This window comes from Triturus cristatus, chromosome 4_1 (genome assembly GCF_964204655.1).
Source record: "Triturus cristatus chromosome 4_1, aTriCri1.1, whole genome shotgun sequence".
NCBI classification, from domain to species: domain Eukaryota; kingdom Metazoa; phylum Chordata; class Amphibia; order Caudata; family Salamandridae; genus Triturus; species Triturus cristatus.
In genome coordinates, this window is record NC_140585.1 from 1,228,433,532 (window position 1) to 1,228,456,506 (window position 22,975).

At 46.9% G+C, this 22,975-nt stretch overlaps 1 protein-coding gene and 1 non-coding gene across 4 annotated transcripts in view; one reads left to right on the forward strand and one right to left on the reverse strand.

Annotated features, from left to right (window-relative positions):
• Positions 1 to 22,975, forward strand: part of R3HDM2 (R3H domain containing 2) — a 761,481-nt gene that overhangs the window by 20,491 nt on the left and 718,015 nt on the right. The gene's annotated exons all lie outside the window — the stretch shown is intronic.
• LOC146856461 (28S ribosomal RNA) lies at positions 18,873 to 22,557 on the reverse strand. Its single transcript, XR_014958977.1, has one exon. It is a non-coding gene; the product is annotated as a 28S ribosomal RNA (ribosomal RNA).

Genomic DNA, 22,975 nt, shown 5'->3' on the forward strand with positions numbered 1-22,975 from the left:
ACAGCCATCTCCAAGAAAGCTAATACTTCATGATCACATTTTCAGCTGGTTATATGGGAGCCTGTCCGAGACCTTGTTAATCATACAAAATCCTGCTGTTATGCAGCTGACCCAATTGTGCCGCATTTGGCCAAAATATTAGTGAAACCCGAACAACAAAATGGGTTGAAACGACCAATGTGTCCTGAGAGCATGGTTCTATTCTTGTCCACCTGAAAATTGGACATTTTGAACACTGATTATAAATGATGCAAACGGTCTTGAGAATTTTCATCCCATCGCATGAATTTATTTTCACATGAAAATGATAGAAAATGGTGTTACTTCCTGTCTGAGGACCTACCTCAAAGAAAGCAATCTTAATTTTTGTCCGTGACACAGTAGTGAAACTTCAATGCTAATTGTGGTTGTTAATACCCTAAAAATCTTTGATAACGATGACAATTGATTGCCAAATCATTTAGACCAATCATTTGCCTTTGATACAATGGACTATGACATCCTCCTGCACCACACCCTTAACAGGAGACTCTGGATAAATGGTACTGCCTGAAAATGGTTTGAATCCCAATGGAGGGCAATGTGTTAACATTGCAGTCTGTCTCGCCATGATCTATGCTATAATGGGCATTAAACCGCAGATCATTATTTACACCCTTACTCATCTATATGTCTGTTGAACCCCCCCTTGGGTCTGCTCTGACTGAACTTGCGATTCACCATCATCTTTACCCAGATGATAGTTATATCATTCATTTAGTCTATGCAAATTGTGATTACACATTACTATGCTCCTAGATAACTCAACAAGCATTTACAATGCAATAGGTCTCGCATTTACACAAGTTTGAGCTATTCACATTGCAAATAACAATGCCTTTTATTTTTGTTTTCGTTTTTAAAACCTAAATAAAAGGCATTGTCATTTACAATGCCAATAGCTTAAACTCGCGTAAATGCGAGACCTATTGCATTGCAAATGCTTGTTTAATAAGGAAATGTATCTCTAATAACTTGTCCACACCTATTCCCTTTCATAAACAAGCCTCAGAAGTTATTACTGAGGTTGATGTCAGCTAGCAAACGGCATGCTCTAATACCAGCGCACAACAAAAATGAGACGTCATCGATGTGCGCTTTTGGCTCAACGGATGAGGGCTTTCTTGAACCACAGACAGTAATGTCTCCAGTAGGAAAACCGCAAAATCACTCAACAGCATAACACACTATTATATGCAGGGCCACTGGAATTATGTGATTGTGCGGCCACTGCGCTTTTCCGCATAATTATAGATCGGACAAATTTGCCACACATCTCATCATTTGCTGCATAATATGTAGATTTCAACAAACAAAATTTTTGTTTCTAGCGCCAATTATTCAAAAGTTAATTCAAACGAAGCGCCACGTTTTGAGCGCAATGGAAAGCCTTTTGCAAAGGTTGACTGGTTACATTTCTGTTGCTTATTGCTGCATTTGGGTTCTAAGCTGGTACTCATGAGGTGCAACCAAAGCCCAGACGAGTATTAATAAGTGTGTAAAGGACAAAATAATAAAGTAATAGTATCACAAAATCTTACACATTAAGCCACATCATGTGCCTTTTTACCGCATAATTTACTCAGCCATACCACGTAATTTGGCCCTCTCCTGCCACATAATTTCAGGTGCTCTGGTTATAAATCAACTTCAGCCCGCCCCTGCAGTTGCACGTAATAACTAAGGCAGGTTGAATGAACGTTTAAATCACGCCTCTCTGAAAGCCCCAATTACAACTCCGACTGCACTTTGTACGATTAAGAGGAGCTCTGAAAATAGCGATAACTCGCTTAACTCCTCACACCGCCAAGTGCAACCATCCTTGGCAGGTGGCTGGAAATCCACCTCACGCCAATAACCGCATAATCACTGCTGTTAGCATGCTCTGCGGGAACATGGCTTGAATGCTAAGACAACTCGTGGGTTAACTGCCAATAATCTTGTTTTTGCATAGCGCTACGTGCTGCACTTCAGCTGTTTTAGGAACTATGAATAACACAATGTAACTGTAACCCAATTTAAACCACTCGTAAGGACGGAAGGCTGAGTAGAGTTTCAACTCATGATCTTCAAGGTACTGCATTTTACAGGCGGCTGAATTTCAGCTCACTGAGCTATCGTTCCAGAAAAGTTAATGTTGGTTTTCTCCATTCACCCAACAGCTGTAACGGGACTCTGCCTTACTGTGGGCTCCATTTCACGCACTGCTAGGCCTAACTCACGCTGTGCACCACTAAGGATGCACTAAAATGCAGGATAAAGACAAGTCCAGTCGTGTACAAGGTATGAAAGGACGCAAAGTATCTAGTAAGAGACAATAAAACATCCTCATCCGGGGAACATAAAGTTAAAGGGCTCCTGTAGGCACAGTGAATGTGGCCAGAGGTTGACATACCTAAACAAGTTTGAGCTATTGGCATCGTAAATAACAATGCCTTTTATTTTTGTTTTTAAATCATAAATAAAAGGCATTGTCATTTACAATGCCAATAGCTTAAACTCGCGTCAATGTGAGACCTATTGATTCCTGCTGAGACATGCCTTCCTCCCGCCACGGCGGAGACCCCACGAACGAGGCCTCCTACTCTCAAGAGTATAGCACATCTGACAGTGCATCGCCCTTCACCGCCACCGCACCCAGGGACTCTGGAAATGTTCAGTATACGATATGATTCTCCCAGACCACTAAAAAAAAAAAAAAAAAACTCTGGGCACCAATGTTCCTCGGGTGAACGCACAGCGATGGTAAACATGCCGCTGGTCCACAGACCCTGCACGTGCGGGGACCTTCCAGGAAGGATGCGATGATTGAAATGTGAAAACATACAGCCTTCTTCCAGCTGCAGCCAAGAAAGCATGAATGACAGTGGGGGAGGGGGCCTAGAGCACACGTGACGACTGATGTGCTAATGACGGGGCTGCTGGCTCTCTCAACTGTCTCTCGGCGGGTGGACATGCCCTCATTTGGGAGACAGAACATACAATTTGCCATGTATTGTTTTCCTACTGGAGCCCTTCATGAACTCTCTGTGCCCTGGATAATTCCATGCAGGGCTCGGCCGAAGAGAAATAAGATCGACCTACAAAATTGTCTCATTCAATGGGCCACCTACCACTAGACTTTACCGTTCCCGGGCAAAGCTCCATCTGTGCTAAGAAGGCTGCCATGCTTGCAGCTCCGCCCGCGTTCTATCTCCCTAGCGCGAGCGGCTCCAGTGCGAAGTCTTGAGGCAATTCATCCCAGACTGGACCATTTAAACCAAGCGCTCGCCATGACGTATTTGCTAGGCTTTTTCCGCCGGCCTTGCCTGCCAAAAGGATTCTTGTCTTTATGGGGCCATGTGTTTGGCCCCATAAAGATAAGAAACCTTTTGCGACCAACGCAAAGCAAGCGAGTCCGTCCAAATGGGACGGCTCGAAAAGCCAAGCAAAAACGTCATCCACACCTCTGTCCCAATGGCTGGCCACCGTTTAGCATAAACTTTGACGCCGGCCAATGGAACAGAGGGGCGGGGCTTAAAGCCCCTTACAGAAAATACCCTGTCAACACTAAATCTCGCCAGCGAGACTGAGCATGCGCGCAGCCTACGCCAGGCGAGACCTAAAAATGGCTAAATCGTCACCACCAAAAACTAAAGCAGCTTGAAACAGAATACCATCTCCTCTTCTAGACCAATTTACTCTTGGCCAAAGGAGCATTTTACAACTTCTCAAAAACTGCAAACCTTTCCTTCCGGCAAATGACTTGGAAAATGTTGTGCTGTGCTTGGTACTCGTTCTCTCTCCTTGACTAATGGGGTCTCCTTTGTGAAATGGTTATGTTGAACTCTGATCGTACCAGTTTAATGAAAGCAAAGGTACTGATTAGCCATGTCCATTGTTATTGTGCCCATCACTAACCATGGCCTTTTGGGTTGTCAGAGTATGGTAGCCTCAACATCAATCCTTCTAAAATTAGCAGCTTTTTTCCTGTGGTGTTCGTCTATTTTCACTATGTGAAGATCTCACAACAGTGTCCTTGGTTGAAAGTCACAGAACTGTGATTGCTCCACAGTTTCTATGCAGATTGAAAGAATCTGATGTTTTGCTACTTGGAGTTTTCCTTACTATCCCTAATTTTGTGTGTGTGTGTTTTGTCTATGTGCCCTTTCTAGAGACACTCCACATAGGGAAAAAGTGATATTCCTCTTAGGTTGGTTTGGAACGACCCACTCGGCAAACAAACCCACACCAACCTTAGATAGATATGGGCTAATAATTGCCCTCACCACCAATTATCCTTGTACAGCATGTCTATAGTGGCCATTTAACAGAGATTTGCATATGTTGCGCTCCCTGGCTCCGATGTGTGCCCAGCAGCTGATTGCATTTCATTAGTTGCACACCCATAGCTGATTAAAGAGGGATAATTGAATTTTCAAACACATAGGAACGTTCCTAAAGAACTAGCAGGCGGGTTGTACTCAACATGTTCCTGGGAAGCTTTTACATTGAGTTTGCCTGAAAATGCAGTTTGTATAATAATTTTTTTGCTGGAATGTTAAGGTGCTATTTTTGGCCTGGTGTTAGCCAAGAGTATTTGATTTTACAAACCTTATGTGTATTATATACTTAACAGAGCTTTCAGTCAGATCTTCTCATCCATTGGTCTGTGTATAGAAATGCCCCTTTTTGTATGGTCACCCCTGAGGTTTCAGACTGATGCTGGTGATTTATTTTACTCTGAGTGCACTGAGGCCTGCTACAGAGACCTCAGTACCTGTGCCTTTAACCTTAAACAGATATTTCGAATTGGCTCATACCCAGTTGGCTAAGCTAACTTACATAGTAGTCCCCAGGGCATGTAAGTTAAAAGGTCACCCCAGAGTTTGCAGCACTGGTTGAACCACCTTGGGTGTGATAAGAGTAAAAGAAGACTCTCATCCTGCCATTTGCAGGCTGGAAGAGCGATTTAAACTGTTAGCAAGACTTTGCTGTTTAATGTCAATGCCAGACTTCCCTAGTATATATGTAAGTCACCCCTATAGCAGGCCAATCGAGTCCCAAGGCAGATTGCAGCATATCTCACAGGCAGAACATGTATTCTACATGCTCTGATAAGTGGCATAGAGACATTGATCAATAAGTGTCTAAGGGCCTTATTACGAGTTTGGCTGTCCTCCTGTCAGCCCGCCACTACCCCGTCGACAGGAGGACTGCCAAGAATGTAGTGCTCCCGCTGCTGGATTACGAGTGTAATCCATGGCGGGCGATGCTGCGGTTGTCTCACAGCGGTGGTCTGTTAAGCTCGTAGGAGAGCCTAACATGCAGCCTGCTGCTGTGACAGCGCCTGCAGCACTTTTCTGCACAGTGTGGCATGCATGCTGCACCGTGCAGGAATGGCGGTACAATTGCATGGGGCACAACATGTGCGACCCCCGGCCCAGATCCGGCTAGGGCCCCTTTTAGGGGCCCCTCAGTTGCCTCTCCGCCATACTTTTCATAGTGGGCTCACCGCCATGAAAAGGGCAGTGAAAAGGCAACTCGTAATATGCTTGTTGGTGCTGGTGGTGGCGGACCCGCAGTGTGGCTGTGGTCGGACTGCCACCATGAGTACGGTGGTTCTGAGGTCCGCCTTACTTGTACTTAGTCCCTTCTAAATTGTTAATTATTGAGACAAACATTGGTCTATGTGATCTATTTAAGAGTTCAACAGGACAGTTGAATCGAGGTTTTTCTAAAACTGTTTATTGTGTATTCTTCAAGAGACTGCTTTGAAGCTCGTGGCCGTGTGGGGTTTGGAATGCTTTTTAAAGTCCCAAAAAGGGTCTGGTGAGAAGACATTATTGTACATTGAAAGGATCATTATTCGAGAATATGCGGACCCTGCCTGACATTTATGACTTGTATAAAAAATAAATCAAATGAGCATTTGGCTCCCAGCACCCTGCATTTACTCATCTCGAAATATATAATATAAGTTAGATACGGACACTTATTATCACATATTGTGTATTTCGTCCTTTTGTTCATGGTATTTTCAGAAATCAGTTTTATTAATAGAAGGCTTTATGTAGTATTGTGCCAAAACTCAGACTATAAAGTGGTGTTTTTGATGACACTGTATATATGGGTAGTTCAAGTATTTTGCTGTTGTCCAACTCGACTTTCCACTTGTTAATTGTTTGGGGTACCAGCAACCTCTAACTCTGTGCAAGTCTCTCTCTGCCAGGGTTAGCCCCAGACCCAGAAACGCTTTCTCACACCTATGGAGGTCCAAGTCTTTCAGACACATTCGGGTTCAAATGCACGACTGAAGCGGTCTGTCTTCAGGTGTTTGTGTACCATCTGCCTTCAACCAGAGGAGTGTTACAAAGAGACTATTATTCTCTTATTCTTCCATACTGTTTTAGTTCTAGAGTACTCCGTGTTATTATGGGCACCTAGTCCATGGCGTGCTAGTTAACGTAGACATGGGACTGCATCAACTTTGCTTGTTACTTTTCTTTAACTTACCAACAAAGTATGGCATGTGACCTGGAACCTGCCAGCCTGCATACTGATAACCTTCCTTCACAGTGAGTGAGCCATCTGCCGCTTTAAAGGCTTGGGTCCTCCCACACGAATAGCACGTCTAGGACCTCAAACTAGTGGACAGTTTTATCCATTTGATTTATGTCACTTGCATGAGATGTGTGTACACGAGCAAATTTTCCATCTGTTAGTCAATGGAAAGTATAGGCCAAATATAGCCGATGGAGTTGTTTGTCAAGTGCGCTGTGTGACAAGATGCGAAAAGCTCTAAGCCTTTAAAAAAGGTGCTCTGCGTTTCCAGCAGATGTCTGCTGGCAACTTTTTAAATAAGAAGCGAAGAATAACTTAACTACCGAGACTGTGACACTCCGGCACGCATCCCAAATTCAGTTTTCAGGCCCTTTCTGATGCCATAAAACAATGAAAACACTCAAAAAATCAACAAAAGGAGGTAAGCCTATGCATTGCACTGTTTGTAGCCATGGCCTGTTTGCCTCATAAGACTTCCTTTGTGTCCAAAATGTCTGAACTAAATTTAACCAGAACTTCTGAAATCCATATTGTCATTCAGCATAACTGGAGGCTTTCAGAAGGAAGTTCAAATGTAGGGACAGCACATAGCAGCACACTTTTTTTGTGTGGCAGATGATTAATTTGATTGCCCTTTGATAGATGCTTAGCATTTATGTCCGAGGGAAGTTGCCAATCACTTCCGAATGTGGTTGAGATGTATATTAGCAAGCAGCGTATATTTACGTTTTAAGCATGTGTGCCAAAACCTAGGCCTACCTTCTTATCCTTGGTTTAGGACTGGTGGTCTAGCAGGCACTACTGAAAGAGAAGTAGCACTAATGAGTTCAATTGTGTAAAAATATATAAATAAACATTTATTGTGCTTGGTAAATGTGTGGATGTTTATTGTAGCCTGTTTCTTTTATATTGACTGCCTATACTATTTTTGATTCCGCACAGAATACCATGGGATTGGACATTTGTTACCTCTTAGAAACTGCACAAGCAATTTTTGAGACATCAGGACGATTACTAAATTTCGATGGTTATTACTTTTTTTGTTTATCTTGTGAGATGACTGTTATCTTGGGGTTGGGCTATGTGTATGGAAATCAGAAACGCCATAAGGAGGCCATGACTGGGTCAGGCTCCAAATCGAGTGCTGAGAAACAGAAAAAAAAATTGCTGGCTGCAGTGAAAAAAAAATTACAATTACGAATTGCCTTGTGCGTAAAATGTACTTATGACAAAAAAAACTGCGTGTCTCAACTGATATGATTGAGTTCACTTTTTAGATGTAAAATCGTCACTTGCGAATTCTAATACAAGACGATTGACACAGCAAACGAAACGATGGTGAGAGAAATACCTCGCTGGGCTAATGTAAATTCTGATAGACAATTCCTCAAACCAGTGGCTGAAGGAGGTTGTTAAAGACTATAAAAAAGGTTGAATGGGACTGACCCAAAGCCCACGCTATTTAGATTGTAAGCAATGGGCTTTAACAAAAAAACTCTGCTCTGCTGTCAAGCCAGATGTAAAACGTCTACTCCGTTGTCCAATGCATACCTGTGGTTGCAAACCAAAGTCAAACTGTAAATTAACATCTCTTGAAGTAACCTTTAAAGTGGTGAACTTACTATTGGTGTAAGCTGTTTAGTGCCACGAGGGGTGGTGCATAGTGTTAGAAGCAAGCAGGAACTGACGTTTAATGTCTTATTTGGAATAACAAGATACAATCTGAGAAACGGGGACAAAGTCTGGAGTGGCACTTTACTTAGACAAGTAAGTAACAAGTGTCAAAGACATGTCATTAATCAAGAGTAAAAACACACAATCAAGCAAGATTAAATCACGGTAATTCCGAAAGAGAGAGAGGGAGAAATTGAATAGCAAAATGCAATGAGACAGTATAAGCTTATCTAGTAATTAAATATCAATAAATCAATCATCCAGCTGGGAGCACCTCTTTGTGGAAGATACTATATGAGGTGATGAAAGAGTTGGTCAGTGGACAGTCCTTTTATTCAGTTTTAATGAGGAACTGGTGACCGCAAAATCAAAACATTAGCAGGTGTTTGACCACAGAACATAACAAGCTGGGCAGTTTATTGAAAACAATTTACATCACTTCTAGCAATATAAGAAAGCAAAAGGTGCAGAAGTTTTTCGAAGGTTACGGGTCGTTTTGAGCCTCTTAGCTGTTTCAGAAGCTAGCAGAACATCAGGTGAGAAGTTGTGGTTGGTCCCCCACGCTATTCTTAGCCCGTCTTGTTCTTCTGGATGACATATTAATGCGGTTTCTCTCTTCATGGCCCCAATTTACAGTACAATGGGAGTACAGGGGCTCAGGGACTTGTTTATCAGTAACTTGAGGTTATTGGCCTTCACAGGAGAGATTCATCTGAGGTTACAAAAAGGCAGACGCTTAGGGCAGTGTGAACAATGTAGCATAACCCTGTCTATGGCTTGGCGGGGGACTTTGAGACTCTCAGCCTTCAGGTATGGACAGAATTGGGCTGGGGCATTATTTAGTAAAATTAGACCCTGCTTAGATGGTACATTGGGAAAGGTATTTAGCCAGGGTTTTTCTGACTGGCCAACTCTGGGCAAAAATGTTGAATGAGTATTAACAAAAACATTAGTTTTTGAGAAATTGCAGTATGCAGTTATTTTATTTAGTTTTTAGCATCCTTGGATGATTGTGATGACATTTACCTTGGAAGAACACTGCAAGTGTGTTGGCTTTAAGCAGTAGAATTTCACAGGCGTAGCAATTAATCAGTAGATCTGAGAACATTCACCTAAAGGGTAGTTGGATATAGTCACACACTTCAACCAAACAGGCTAGGGGAGGTTTACATTTTGCATTGAGGACTTGAAGTAGAAAGTGCCCAAGGGGTGCAACGGGTGTAGGCATTGTTTTGTGCACTGCCGGAGCACTTTGGTATTACAGAAGGGCTTGCTGATGCGTATGCAGCCATATCTTTTTACAGGTCTGCTGGCATGATCCCAAGGGGCAAAAACCAAAGGAAATGATGGACGGAGTGTTGAACATTGCAAGCACTCGCCCCCAGTCAACTGATCTGGGTTGAATCCATCACCGTTCTTTAGCCCACTCTGCCACCCCAGTTCAGACATGGCCATATGCAAATCAGTCTGACCCTGTGCCTTATGGGAACAGTCCAGCCCGAACTGCCAAGCCATGTCTTCCCTGGACCGGAAACAAGCTTCCTAGGACCGGTTTCTGGCATTTCAGCCGTCTTCAGCCAGGCTTGCTTGAATCCAGTGGCAAAGTGAGCAAGGGACTCGCGTCTGAGCATACCCTGCCAACTTATGGCGAACAAAGCAAAAACCAAAGGAAATGATGGAGGGAGTGTTGAACATTGCAAGCACTCACCCCCAGTCAACTGATCTGGGTTTAATCCATCACCGTTCTTTAGCCCACTCTGCCACCCCAGTTCAGACATGGCCATATGCAAATCAGTCTGACCCTGTGCCTCATGGGAAGTTGGCAGGGTATGCTCAGACGTGAGTCCCTTGCTTACTTTGCCACTGGATTCAAGCAAACCTGGCTGAAGACTGCTGAAATGCCAGAAACCGGTCCTAGGAAGCTTGTTTCCGGTCCAGGGAAGACATGGCTTGGCAGTTCGGGCTGGACTGTTCCCATGAGGCACAGGGTCAGACTGATTTGCATATGGCCATGTCTGAACTAGGGTGGCAGAGTGGGCTAAAGAACGGTGATGGATTAAACCCAGATCAGTTGACTGGGGGTGAGTGCTTGCAATGTTCAACACTCCGTCCATCATTTCCTTTGGTTTTTGCTATGATCCCAAGGGGAGCATACCTTCATTTGCACGAGGGTGTGGCTCCATGCAAATGAGGTAATCAGTTGCCTTTGTGCAGTATTATGGGCATAGGCACAGAATCTCTACTGCTTGATGACTGTAAATCTCCAAGGAATACTGTGCAGCCATTTGCCAGTATTTTCAAGCATCCTAGTCAGGAATACGAGGAAGGTGCTGGTACTCCGTGTCAGTGGGAAGTGTGTTTGCATTTTTTGCTCTATAAGTTTGGCAGTACTTGATGTGGTTTAGTTCGTGGGGCCTTTCTGCATTGGCTATTGAATGAAAGGCACGTGCCATAGTGACTTCCCACACATTGAACCTTAGCCTCATGTTGATGCCTCTGTCGTTGCTCAACTGTGAAACGTGAGAGCCAGTTACAAATGTTCTAGAAATTAGTATTTGGTTACATAGACAGTGACCATACAGGATTTTCTTTTAGCAAAAATTTTAAGTAGCGTGGAATGTTTCAAATGTCTGACAACAAATGTTTATTTGAGGATTTTCACAAACAATGGCACCTTTTTCATTATCAAGTCATTAATAACTCTACTGCTCCCCAAGTAATAATCAGAACTCAGTTTCACATAGGAATCTATATATTTTGCTCTCTAAGAGCAAAATTGCTAACTGTTACTTCACTTTGATGCCTACAAGGGACTATGAATTGGCTTTGGCACCCTTCCTGAGGCATACATTAGTCTCCTTGTCTATTTCTGGTCTTTATTTTGTGGTAAACCCCACCCACCCCAGTCAAAAGCCTATGTGTCCTTTCCCAGGGCTAATGGAGACCCTCCTCTTCTCATCCCTCAAAATCCCCCCAATTAGTGCATGCAAAAAGAATTAGTGTGACCACCCTTTCACGCTCATTGAAGCCAGAGAGAGGTATGTAACTCCTGCCAAACTGTGCCTGGGAGAAATAGGCCTGTATCTCCTCCCGTCTGCAAGGAGAGTCTACCTGCCTTCATCCTCTACTCCCCACATTGGGGCTGGGCTGAGAAACTAGCATGCATCTCCTGCCCTTTTGATTCCAGACAGGAATCGGGCCACAGCTGTTGTAGTTTCTTCTCTTGACTAGTTGAATGGGACACGTAGATGTGACTGTAGGCCAAAGCAATTCACTTAATTCTTTTGTACTTCAGTGCTCCGCCACATCACCAGAACACAGATTGTCTTGCACTGGTTACTGATTAAACAATGGTCTTCGAATGAGAAACTACCTAGTATACATGGCCTCTGGATAGAAGAGGACTGAATTATCTCACCAAGGTCATTTACTGCTTCAGTACAACCAGACAAATAAGGTTGTGCTGCCGGCACTGACTAGCCATCCTGTTGGCTACATAACAAGCAGATAAGCAATTTATTTCCTTAGACAGTCTTCCATTTTGCTGGATTAAAGACTCTGAGGTGACATCCTGAGTTTTTGGCAAGGGCTGAAATTCAGCATCTTGTAGCAGCGCTCTACTTGAGAACACCAGCGGGTCTTTTACTAGCCACACATTTTGATTCTTCTCAGGCATTCTACCCTCTGATTTCACATTATTCCACAGTTCAGCTCAAGCTGTGATCGGCCCTATTTCGGGTCCCTCCCCACCAGGCTGACGGTAGACCGATTCAGCGTCTCCTGGCACATGTGACACGCAAGAGAAACCAGCCTGCATCTTCTAACCCCCAGTTCATCGATGGTGGAAACTGTCTTTCTGCTCCAGCAAAGCTTGTAGAACATAGTAGTTTCTTTAGCACTGTAGTGATTGACATGAAGCTGCACAGAGCCCTTAGCACCATTTCTGCAAAGAGAAATTTGAATTGTAACCATCTGTGCCCATGGGTATTAAAGGGCTTCAACTTTGAGGTAAACTGAGCAGAGATACTTGTAACTTCCAGGAACAAAGAGATTGCCGTTGGTTTTGATATTTTTCGAATTGGTTAGGAGTTTGGTGGCAAAATCACATTCCCTTTATAAATCTTTTTAAATCCAGTCTTTTTATGTCCAACTTGACAGCACAACTGTGTGGAACATACTTTTAACAATTCTTCATGAATGCTAAATGAGACATCCACTGTGTTACTCTCATACTGTTTGTATCCAGTTACACTCTATGGCCAAGTTAAAAAAAACAAAAATGTTCCAAATATACTTTGAGTGAACCTTGGCCGTGGCAAGGGAGTATTCATGCTTTTGGCTGTCATCCCACTGCCTGTGGAGGGCTTGTGTTGGAATGCATATGGGGATATTTTACTTATTTCAAACATGCATTATATCCATACAGTAATGCTTTGTTTGCACTTTTATTACTGCAGTAGCTTTTTTTTAAAGCTTTTTGCCAGGCTAAGAGTGAAAGCCTGACTTTAATATGGCTATCCTATTGGGGTGTCCCTTTACAGATAGAAGCATCCAGACCCCCAAGATGGTGATCACCTTGCAAGACTTTGGGGCAGCTGGCGGACTGGCCGTAGTGGGCGCTGGTGAGCCACCAGGGTGGGGGGTGTTTTTGCATCCCTGGGGGGCCGTTTTTGTTACCGGGAGCTGGTTTTGCAGCTTAGCTGCAATATTGCCACCCTGTAACAAAGGCAGCAGCGGTGAGACCTGAGTGGTGCTTCCAACTAGCTAACACCCCCCCCCCCCCCCCCCCCCCCCCCCCCGGACGAGCTGTTTGCCAGGGCTAGTTTTGGTCGGCCGTGGCAGCTGGCAGTCTTGGGGTCAGGACATCCTAATCTGCATACAGCACTTTCTTCAGGTCCTGCATGCAACCATCTCCATAACAAATTGTGTGATTTCCTAAGGTTGTTATTCAGTAGTAAGGAGTTCAGCTCTAATCTGTCTTCCCCTTGCCTTGCAGCTTCAGCTCTCTTGCACCCCCTCCTCCCACCCCCACTCCTTTTCTCCCATTGTTGCATTTTCCTACCCTCCTCCTCTCCCCCTTCGCTTATTTTCGCTTCCCAGAGCCCCAAACTGCACCCTGCCCTTCTCCCCTCCCCAAAGATCTGCTGCCGCCTTGCAGATGATGTGCCTATGCTAGTTATGCCTACTTTAGTAGAGTACATCTTGAGGTACATGACAAAAGCTGTCTCTTGTCCCTAGGAGAAACCTAAATTCAACATCTAAACTTTTATTTAATTGATTTTACTGTTGCAGACGCATACATCGCAGGTGGTTTTTCATGCTGCATGAAGGAATCCTGTGCTCTGATTAATGTATTCATACCCATCATTTGCAAAGTCACTTCGACATTCTTGGACTGTTAAAAAAAAAAAAAAAAAAAAAAAAAAAAGTTTGTCTAATGCGAAGCAAAAATACCCATCTTTGAAAAGTGAGTGTGAATTGCTTATTTTTGCATGAAGTACTGCTCTTCAGCCATACTTAGCCAATGTTTTTCTCTTTTATCCGTGTTCAAATAATTAAAAGGTATCAAAGAAACATACTTGTTTTTTGTTAATTTATAAAACCTTCTCATGGCAGTTGAGAAGCCCTGCTTTAGTGAATGTATGTATCTCTAGAGAGCCATAAAGTATGCACACTGTAAAATGTATGGGCAGCTTTTAACTGTTGAGCTACCTTTTCCTTCCGCTAGAATGAATCTCCCTCCGCACATATTAATTTTATTCAAAGCAAGTAGTCCTTCAGGATTTGGCCATTTCTCTTTAGGTACACGTTTTCCTTTACGTTCAATATAAGGTTCTTACTACCTATACGTACTTGTTTCATTTTTTATGCATGCTATTTTTTACTTTTGTTGACTTCTGTGCAGAATTGTTTAAGTACATTTGAGGGTGTACTTTCATGCATGAATGTTCGTTGGCATAGCATTTATCGGCAACTATAAATAGCAGGTGATCAGTTCTACATCAATAATGGTTACGTTGTCCAAGAAAGGTGAAGGAAAGTGTGGCATTCATTGGATTCTCCAGTTAGTGGGGTTCTAGAGTATTGGTCCACTCTGGAAGCTCAGCCGGTGTCAAGCAGTGAATGACCAGAGTCAAAATTGAATGGGAGAAGACCTGGTTCTGGATTCTCTGCAGAGGATTTATTTTCTATAAGTTCGGTTAAAGTCACATTTTTAAGTATCATCCGAAGTGATGCTGTCACTAGCAATCCTATTCAGATTTGATTGGATGCTTATTCTGCGAATCACTGTTTGATCACGCCTGTGAAGTTGAATTAGAATGTGAAGAGATACATAATGTTAACTAGTTGAAGGTGCAGACATACGCTGATCAACAATTTGCAGTTGGTCTGTAGGGATGTCTGAGGTGGGAACCTGTAGGGAGGTTGAGCATCTCAAACTCAAGAGGAAAGTGAAGGGCCATGACCATGGGGTAAGTGATGTCGATTCTGGAGCCTGTTCAGTTGGTATAGCAGGCCTTCCGGGTCCAATGCAACTGCAGTTGAATTCAGCATGTCACAGGGACATGTAGGCTGCAATTTTTGTATAGATTTGTCTGATGCAGGAAGTTGCATATTATTACTTGGGTTATCAACGTTCTCCAGCTGATACGAGGTGAACTGCCTAAGTTCTTGACAAGGAAGGTAAGGGGAAAAGGACTAGTTTGTTGATCAAATTATTGGGTGAGGTGAAGGCGTTGTGGGTCTTTGATTAACGAAAATTCTTGGACTTATTTACTTTGTCTGTTAGGCTCATCTAGTTCTACATGGACATAAAGGTTTTTTTGACGTGGGAGAATAATTCTTATGACTGATTCATTTAAATGTTTCTGTCATTAACATATAATTAGCCTTTAAACTCTAGTTTTTAAAGAACTTCATGAAGAAGAGCATGAAACTATTGATGAGGATTACTTCTAACAGCTCATGGATGGAATTGGACATGACTAGGTGAAACTTGACTTTCTGTGAATAGTTAGTTGCCAGGAAGAGGTACACAAGTCGTGGGTGGGTACATAGACATTAATATCCATTCAAAGTTTATTGATATTACTATACCTATTTCTCTTGTTAAGATAACATCACGGTATAAGCATACTTTGCTACCTGACATTGTATTGCAGCTTTTATATAGCTTCAGTGCCCCTATGAGGGGCACTGAAGCCCTTGCTTACATGAGTAGCATGCTACACTGTGTAGGTTGTGCGTTTGCAAGGATATTGTCTTTGTTTTCATCCTATGTGGGAAGTGTTTCCATGTTGTGCTGAGGTGTGATTGTTGCACTATGGGACACCGTGCGTAACAGTGTGTTGGATGATGAAGAGTGGGAGACAGATGTGCAGTTTTACGATTTCCGTATTCTGGTAGTTTTGAATAGCTCTGCTGGTCCCTTTTAGGTATTTAATTTGATATAGTCTGCTTAGCTGGTTAGTGTACTGGGTTGAACAGCAAAACACACAAGATGATGGACCGAATGTTGCACATTGGCAAAACATTCAACCCCAGTCACAGATGTGGGTTTAATCCATCGTTATTTTGCTCACCACGCCACCCCAGTTCAGACATGGCCATATGCAAATCAGTCTTGACCCTGTGCCTCATGGGAACAGTCCAGCCCGAACTGCCACTGGAATCAAGCTATCCTGGCTGAAGAGGGGTGAAACCCCGAAACCGGTCCTAGGATGCTTGTTTCCAGTCCAAGGAGGACCTGGCTTGGTAGTTCGGGCTGGACTGTTCCCATGAGGCACAGGGTCAAGACTGATTTGCATATGGCTGGGTTCAAACTGGAACGGCATGGTGAGCAAAAAAACGATGGATTTAGGCCCAGATCTCTGTACTGGGGTGAATGTATGACACTGTTCTGCATTCTGTCCATCAACTGTTGTTTTTGCGTTGTGTACTGGGTTGTCCAACCTAAGAATTTATATCCATCTGTACTCCTGAGCAGTCCTAGTTGAAGGGCGAGACAAGTGGTGAGGGAATCTGTAGGGATCCCCATTTTTATCACCATCCTATATCCGAGTATCTGTGTGAGATGTAAAGAAGCAGTCAGATTGTATAGATATTTGCAATGGTGGTTATATTAAAGTCCTCCAAATTGTCCAGCAATGTGTATTTGGTGGTGTCTGGTTTTCGGCTGTATAGTGCTAGTGATGGACAACCCACATAGCAGATACCTTTTACGTGAATTTAAGAGGTATACGTTATAATTTGTTGCTGACCGCTGGGTATTATGATTTTAGTATTATTGTGGGCCATAACTGTTACATATTGAATTACTTAACTATTATAATTCCATGGTGAACCATAGGTCGGCCCTTTTAAGCTTACCTGCATATCGAAAGCAGTTCGCTGGTTCGGTTGTTTGCAATTTGTGGGTTGTAAGGTGAGGATTGAGGTTGCAACTGTTATCTGGGCTCTGTTGCTGGGATGTGGGTGGTGTAGGTATCTATTAAATTGGCATGTTTTTAACTATCCACAGAAGTATATGTGCTTCTGGGTGCTACTAATGCTGTCTGGTAGTGCATTCTAGAGCTTTGCGGCTTGTGCTAAGAAAGCCGTGCCTCCTACGGATTTCTTTATGGCAAGGTGGTATGATAAGTGATGCAAGCCTAGAGCATAGTGTTCTGTTAGGTTTGTATTGCTTGAATTTAACTTGTAGGTATATCTGTCTGTTTCCTTGGGAGGCTCTGTGGCAAATGCAGAGCACCTTGAACATTGCCCTTCTGGCTATAGGTAGCCAGTGGAGCTATTGCGAGGTTTGAGTCATGCGTTCTCTTGGGTGAAGGTGGCTAAGAAGCCTTTTGACAGCATTTTGGATGAGTTGAATTTTGTGTATAATGAATATGGGTGCACCAAGGTATAAGTTATTGACATAGTCAAGGTTGGAGGTTACGAGTGTGAGGACGGCTTGCAGGTTTTGTGGGTGTGCAAGATGTGTTCTTTGTGCATCATGTGTGTTGTTAAAATGCATCAGTTAACATATTTAAACAGTTTATCGATAAGAGCAGGGTTCTCCAAAGTTGGTCTTTGAGGCTCCATGCTAGATTTTTAGATTACCCCCATTTAATTAAATGTAGTTGTCTTAAAATCTGGCATGGATCTGGCCTTCCGGGACTGACTTTGGAGAACCCTGGATAAGAGTGTAGGGAGCACTCATACACCAGGAGCATTGGTTGAGAAGGGAGAAGAGGGTCTTACCATTGGATTTACCAGAATTAAGTCCCACTTTGTAATGTGGGTTGGTTGAGGTGCTTGGGGCAGAAGGCTGGTCGCATACATGGAATTTTGTATTCTTTCTGCTCTGAAAATGTTGGAGCTGCAAGATTTCCTCAGTCTATAGAACTTAGAGGAGTCAAGTTGTGGATGATCGATTATATGCTGTTGTGTTATGCAGAGACTTAGTTGGTAGGAGCATGGAGATGATTTCATAATGTCTGTGGAATGCTATTTGTTTATCACAGTGCCGTGGTGGTTGGGTTTGGTGCATAGTGTCTTGCTATTGTGGTTGAGTTAGTCCATGAGTGGCTTGACCCACCTTAATATTCATAGGAAGACATTCTCAAAGTATTTGGGTGATAAACCGAATTGTCACATTGTGGATTGAAAAGGGTGTACTGGTGGTGCCCTGACCCTCGTCTGGCTTGCAGGATAGGGGGCTCTCACACCCCCGATGCCCGCCTGATGGAGCCTGGTCCCAGCTTCTGAACCCTAGCCGGGCCCCGGGGGAGCCTCCCTGGGCCCCGATGAACCCCCGTCTCCAGCACCCAGACCCTCAGCTGGCTTGCAGGACGGGGTGCTCCCGCATCTCTGGGTCCGCCGGACGGAGCTCAAGCTCCAGGCCTGGTCCCAGCTTCCGAACCCTTGCCAGGCCAGAGAGAGCTTCCCCAGGCCCCGGTGGACCTCCGTCCCCAGCGCTCGGACCCTCAGCTGGCTTGCAGGACGGGGGGCTCCCGCATCCCCAGTCCCTAGGCCCGATGGTCCCCCTGTCCCTAGCGGCTGGAACCAAGGAGCATTAAGCCCAGGCCAGACCCTCTCCCCGCCAGCCTGCCCATTTTTCTCGACTATGAAGCCCCAGAACCCTGGGGGAAGGACAAAAGTTAGTCACCTGACCCGCAGGGCAATCTGGTGGCTGGGGCCGCAGGGACATCTGGTGGCGCAGCCAGGCGACCAGATGGCCCGGAATGACCCAGCGCCCAGATGGCCTGAGACATCCGTACCCAGTCGCCCTTGCAGTCCGGCGAGGGTGGTCAGGCGTTCCGTGGACACTGCTCGGGAGGCTCCTTCCCCGGGGCTGCTCACCTCCCGTGGGAGCAGTGGGGAGGGGGCCCCCAGCTGGCCCAGGCCATCCGGTCACCCAGCTGACAAGCAAGGAATGGTGGCCCCATCGCGCGCAACCCCGTGGGGGAGGGACGTGAAGGGTGAGGCCCCCATGCCGGAGGGCACATGGAGGCAGCCTCCCACAGGCCCGCGTCTCCCCTCACCCCTTCCGCGTCCCTCCCACCGTCCTGGCGGCAGAGGGACCCACCCCTGGGTGTGGTGGAGGAGGGCGTCCGTGGGCGCCCACGCAGGGAAAAACAAAAGCTTTACTCAGAGGATGACTTTCAATAGATCGCAGCGAGGTAGCTGCTGTGCTACTTCCGAGACCCAGAATCAGGTAATCTACGAATGATTTAGCACCAGGTGCCCCACAAACATGCGGTGCACTAAGGGCGATGGAGGCGGCCCCTGTCAGTCTGCACTCCGGTCTCCAACCGAGGCTCCACAGCACTGCGGTATTGTTACAGTTTAGGGGGGATTCTGACCTAAAGGTGTTCAGTCATAATCCCACAGATGGTAGCTTCGCCCCATTGGCTCCAGAGCCAAGCACATACACCAAATGTCTGAACCTGCGGGTCCTCTCGTAGTGAGCAGGATTACTATTGCAACAATACATCATCAGTAGGGTAAAAGTAACCTGTTTCACAAGGGTCTAAACCCAGCTCATGTCACCTATTAGTGGGTGAACAATCCAACGCTTGGTGATTTCTGCTTCATAATGATAGGTAGAGCCGACATCGAAGGATCAAAAAGCGACGTCGCTATAGACGCTTGCCGCCACAAGCCAGTTACCCCTGTGGTAACTTTTCTGACACCTCCTGCTTGAAACCCAAAAAGTCAGAAGGATTGTGAGGCCCCGCTTTCACTGACAGTATTCATGCTGAAAATCGAGATCAGGCGAGCTTTTGCCCTTCTGCTCCTTGGGAGGTTTCTGTCCTCCCTGAGCTCGCCTTAGGACATCTGCGTCATCGTTTGACAGGTGTACCGCCCCAGTCAAACTCCCCACCTGCCATTGTCCCCGGAGCGGGTCGTGCCCAGCAGGTCGCTTCCAGCGGGCACTGGGCGCTTGGAGCCAGAAGCGAGAGCCCCTAAAGGGGATCGCCTCACCGGGTAAGTGAAAAACGATAAGAGTAGTGGTATTTCACCGGCGGCCCGAGGGCCTCCCACTTAACTTACACCTCTCATGTCTTTTCACAGTGCCAGACTAGAGTCAAGCTCAACAGGGACTTCTTTTCCCGCTGATTCTGCCAAGCCTATTCCCCTGGCTGTGGTGTTGCTAGATAGTAGGTAGGGACAGTGGGAATCTTGTTCATGCATTTATGCACGTCACTAATTAGATGACGATGCATATGGCTACCTTAAGAGTCATAGTTACTCCCACTGATTACCCGTGCTTCATTGAATTTCTTCACTTTGACATTCAGAGCACTGGGCAGTAATCATATTGCGTCAACACCTGCCTCAGGCCTTCGCGATGCTTTGTTTTAATTAAACAGTCAGATTCCCCTGGTCCGCACCAGTTCTAAGTCAGCTGCTATGCGCCGGCCAAGGCAGAACGCCAGCCCTCGGGGAGGGGGCACGGGGAGAGGCGACCACCGCAGCTGGGCAATCCACAGGAAGGGCCCGGCTCGCGTCCAGAGTCGCTGCCGCCCCGGAGGGAGGCGCCTCACCCAGCTGCGGTGCGCGCCCAGCCCCGCTTCGCGCCCCAGCCCGACTGACCCAGCCTTTAGAGCCAATCCTTATCCCGAAGTTACGGATCTGACTTGCCGACTTCCTTATCTACATTGTTCCAACATGCCAGAGGCTGTTCACCTTGGAGACCTACTGCGGCTATGGGTATGGCCTGGCGCGAGATTTACACCATCTCCCCTGGATTTTCAAGGACCAGCGAGAGCTCACCGGAACCGTGACGCTTTCCAAGGCTCGGGCCCCTCACTCGGGGCAAACCCATTCCAGGTCGCCCTGCCCTTCACAAAGAAAAGAGAACTCTCCCCGGGGCTCCCGCCAGCTTCTCTGGGATCGTTTGCATTACCGCACTGGACGCCTTGAGGGCACTGGTCTCCGCCACTCTGGGATCCAAACCCAACTCCCTTTCGATCGCCTGAGGGCAACTGAGGCCATCACCCATCCCTTCCGAACGGCGCTCGCCCATCTCGAAGACCGACTGACCAATGTTCAACTGCTGGAACTCCCTCCACTTCGGCCTTCAAAGTTCTTGTTTGAATGTATGCTACTACCACCAAGATCTGCACCGGCTCCACCCGGGCCCTCGCCCTGGGTTTCTGTGCGCACCGCAGCGGCCCTCCTACTCGTCGCGGCTTAACCCCCGTGGCTCTCAGCGCCGGCCGGGTATGGGCCAGAGGCTCCAGTGCCATCCATTTTCAGGGCTAGTTGATTCGGCAGGTGAGTTGTTAGACACTCCTTAGCGGATTCCGACTTCCATGGCCACCGTCTTGCTTTCTATATCAACCAACATCTTTTCTGGGGTCTGATGAGCGTCTGCATTGGGCAACTTAACCCGGCGTTCAGTTCATCCCGCAGTGCTAGTTCTGCTTACCAAAAGTGGCCCAGTAGCCACTCTCATTCCATGCCTGGCTCCACATCCGTGAGCCGGGCTTCTTACCCATTTAAAGTTTGAGAATAGGTTGAGATCGTTTCGGCCCCAAGACCTCTAATCATTCACTTTACCAGATAAATCTGGGGGCTGCGAGCACCAGCTATCCTGAGGGAAACTTCAGAGGGAACCAGCTACTAGATGGTTTGATTAGTCTTTCCTATACCCAGGTCGGACGACCGATTTGCTCGCCAGAACCGCTACAGACCTCCACCAGAGTTTTCTCTGGCTTCGCCCTGCCCAGGTATAGTTCACCATCTTTCGGGTCCTAACACTTACGCTCATGCTCCACTTTCCCAACGGAGCGGGTGAGATGGGCCGGTGGTGCGCCCGCTACTGGAAGAGCGGCGGGATCCCACCTCAGCCGGTGTGCACCAGCCATCACCTTCATTGCGCCACAGGGTTTCTCTCAGCCCTCCGACTCGCGCACATGGTAGACTCCTTGGTCCATGTTTCAAGACGGGTTGGGTGGGTAACCAACATCGCCGCAGATCCCTGACGCCTGACGTGGGCCCGCCCGGCGACTCCTCACGAGCGGGGCGCACTAAGCACAATCCGCCCCAGTCGACAGTTGCGACGGGAGACGGGGGGGGGGGGGGGGCCCGTCCCACCTTCCCCACCGGGGTGCCGGGAGCGGGTGCCTGGGGGAGGGCGCGGAGGCGGTTGAATCTCCCTCGGCCCCCCGGACATTGCAAAGCTTCTACCAGGGGGTGGCTGTAACACCCTCCGCCGGAGCGGAGGGCCACCTGCCGCCCCGAAGCCTTCCCAGCCGAGCTGGTCACGGCGCACCACCGCCGAGAAAATGCGCCCTGCAGGGGCCGGGTAGGGCCCGGTCGCTGGTCCTGCGGAGAGGATCCGGAACTCCCGGGCCCCTGACCTTCCCGCCATGTTGAATCCTCGGGGCAGACTGCACGGTCCCCCACCCGTTTACCTCTCAACGGATTCATGCCCTCTTGAACTCTCTCTTCAAAGTACTTTTCAACTTTCCCTTAGGGTACTTGTTGGCTATCGGTCTCGCGCCCGTATTTAGCTTGAGATGGAGTTTACCATCCGCTTTGGGCTGCATTCCCAAGGAACCAGACTCCGAGAAGACCTGATCCCAGCGTGCCGGGCCGCTACCGGCCTAACACCGCGGGGTGAGCCTTGATCAGAATGACTTGGGCCCTCTGAGCGACCCCGGGGAGTCGGTCTTCTGTACGCCACATTTCCCGTGCCCGCTGCTGGGCGGGGATTTAGCGCTGGGCTCTAACCTCTTCCTGGTTAGTTTATTTTCCTCCGTTTAGTAATATGATTAAATTCAGCGGGTCACCACGTCTGATCTGAGGTCGTAGTCGTAAAAAACGCTGAAGCGTCGGGGAGGGTGGGGGGGCTATGGGGGTGCCGGGGAAGGCCGGGCCCCTGCAGCACGAGCCCTCTCTCCCCGTATAAGATCTGGAGGGGTTTAGCCCTCCTTGGTAAGCCGGCCGCTGCTGTGGGCGCGCACTGGTAGCTGGTGGAACACCACAGACAGCCACACGTGGCGCGCAGCTAGGCGCCCCAGGACGGGCCCAGTCGTCGGACCCACCCCCTCCCTGCAGAGGCGGGAAAGCGGGGCTTGGCACACTGGCGGCGTACCTCCATGGTAGGACCTGGAGAGGGACCCTGCCACCGGCGATCAGGGGTCTGACCTTGTGGGTAGACTAAGGGAAGCAGAGCTAACCCTGCGACGGCCCCAGCCGCTTCCCGTGGAAGCTTTCATAGCAGGCA